Source organism: Eriocheir sinensis, chromosome 24 (genome assembly GCF_024679095.1).
Source record: "Eriocheir sinensis breed Jianghai 21 chromosome 24, ASM2467909v1, whole genome shotgun sequence".
NCBI classification, from domain to species: domain Eukaryota; kingdom Metazoa; phylum Arthropoda; class Malacostraca; order Decapoda; family Varunidae; genus Eriocheir; species Eriocheir sinensis.
The window spans coordinates 97,670-100,169 of record NC_066532.1 but is presented as its reverse complement, the minus strand read 5'-3'; the positions used below and the strand labels follow the sequence as shown (position 1 = coordinate 100,169).

At 47.8% G+C, this 2,500-nt stretch overlaps 1 long non-coding RNA gene across 1 annotated transcript in view; it reads right to left on the bottom strand.

The window, feature by feature from the left end:
- LOC127002667 (uncharacterized) overlaps nucleotides 1–2,288 on the bottom strand; it is a 12,468-nt gene extending 10,180 nt beyond the window's left edge. Inside the window, exon 1 of the long non-coding RNA XR_007756391.1 lies at nucleotides 1–2,288. This exon is cut by the window's left edge and continues 593 nt beyond it. This is a non-coding gene — a long non-coding RNA (uncharacterized LOC127002667).
- Between the last annotated feature and the right edge of the window lie 212 nt (nucleotides 2,289–2,500).

The following is a 2,500-nucleotide window of genomic DNA, read 5'->3' as shown; positions in this document are numbered from 1 at the left end:
TAGCGTCACGTCTTGGTTTAGAAGCCTCGTGGGGACGGTCGCTTCCCCTGCGTTCGTCGAATCACCAAATTTTCGTCCTCGCAGTTTACATTTGGTGTGCCAAGTTCACGTTCTGGCGCCCTTTTCATGAGAAATGGTAATATTTGTGTTGCGTCTCACTGTTTTTTTGGGGGGTGCGTGTTGTTTTCAGCGCGGCACTTCACATTATTTGCAACGAAAGTTGAGGGCAAGGAGAGGGAGACGCCACTCCAGCAGACAGCCAGTGCTCGCTAAGGTAAGGGAGCACCGCCGCCTTACTCTCTCGCAGCATCCACGTGGTTAGGCGCGCCGTGTTCTCGTGCTGTGCGTGGCTAAGTACACAGATTACAAGCCTCCGTGCGCATAAAACAGCTGCAAAGTATCCGGTGTGACGTCACTTTTTCCAGAGTCTGTCCGTGGGTTCAGGTCTGGCCTTCATCTTGCCCGTGTTTCGTGGCCGCACCCGCGTTCGTATCCGTGTCCGTGTGTTCGTGAAAAGTAAGTGAAGGGTTTGTTTTACAGCCTGTCAGTGCAAGGCATCGTGTCGGGGCAGCTCCGTGTCCTACCTCACTCTCGTCAGTCAATAATTTCACAAACCCGTGTGGATGATTATACCGGCCATGAAGAGCACCCGGCTTTGCTCGGCAGGTGCCTGACACGCGCGTATCACGGACAGGTGGGTGAGCGGCCTGAACCTACACACGACAGTGCCTGTCTCGTCCCGTCCGCCGCGGAGCAACACACAAACCGTCCCGCGCGTAAACTTGTCGGAGGGTCACTGGTCGCCCTCACGCCCAAACACTGTCATGTATCATCCTCAGAGTGACCACACGATAGACGCAAATAAATGAAGTGACCACACGACAGGCGCAAATAAAGGGCTATCTGCGGTGTTTTACTGTGTCGTTTAGTGGCGCGTTATTGGCGGAAGCTGTTAATTGAGGCAGCGTTATGGAGCGCTTAGGACGCAGTGCAAGATATTATTTGCAAAACACCAATTACTCAGGATTAGGGACAAACACAGGTGAAAAATATTTCGATTATCAAGAATAATGGTTTTGGGCAGGTGATGTGTGGAACTGATCACTGATGGACAACCAAAGGAACAGAGCGGCAACGCGGAATTTGTAGAAGTCACGGCAGACTGGGATGAAAGGTTACAGTCCACTTCACCTGGTTCTCTCTCTGCCACCACTTACCACTCCTGTCTGCCTCTGTTATGCTTATTCAACTATGCTGTAAAGATTTATAACGCACACAGAGACGTGAACATCGGGCTACAAACATGAGGCGTTGGTTCTGTACTTCAGACGATATAAATACCCTGACCATCACGTCTGCTTAGCCATAAAGTGAAGAGCCGGGGGGCAGCAGAATGTGCTTCTCACGTGAAACTTAAGGCGGTGGTCTTATGCTACTTCACACGATATGAACACTGGCCATTAGTCTTTTCGGGAAAAAATAATAACTTGATTTAAACACTTCTTGCACGTGTGGCTCTCGGCTCCTTTCTTGTGCTGCCTTAGACGACATCAACACACTGGCCATGCGGTGAAGCCAGAAGCTGCTCGTGTTGAATTTCTGATCTTTTATTGTGTAGTCGCAATAAACACACTGTCCGTTACGTAACCATGCAGGGAAGGTCCTGTGCTGATCTTATGTTATTTGGTAGCAATAAATACACAGTTCGTTACGTAGCCATGCAGTGAAGGTCGTGTAAACCCTGAGGTGCTGATCTTATGTAATTTCGTAGCAATAAACACTCAGTTAGTTACGTATCCATGCAATGAAACTCGTATTAGCCCTGAGGTGCTGATCTTTCGTTATTTGGGAGTAACAAGAACACAATCCGTTACGCAACCATGTATTGAAGTATGTGTAAACCCTAAGGTGTTAATCTCTTGCTGTTTAATCGCAATGAACACACTATCCTTCACGTAACCATGCAGTGGAGACAGGAACAGCGAACGTTGGCAGTAGACTTGACCATCATGCCGGCTCTGTCTCGACCACGTGTTGTAGCGGACGCTGCAAACACGTGCGAGGGACGAATCTCCTGACGATGTAAACTACTTGATGTAAACTCGTACGAGGCGTAAATATTTATAGTTAATGTAAGCCACTTAGTATAAGCACACGTGGGGTACAAAAATCCTCACTTCATGTAAACCACACTGGAATGACGTATGAGGAAGAAATACCCCAACTTTTAAACCACTTGATGTAAACTCGTACGAGGCGTAAATATTTATAGTTAATGTAAGCCACTTAGTATAAGCACACGTGGGGTACAAAATTCCTCACTTCATGTAAACCACACTGGAATGACGTAAGAGGAAGAAATACCCCAACTTTTAAACCACTTGATGTAAACTCGTGCAAGACGTGGCTGTACTAAATGCAAGCCTCGATATAAACACATGCCGAGGTTAGTGGGTGAAAGTAAACCACTTAAGGCAAACCACTCGAGGTCAACACACGG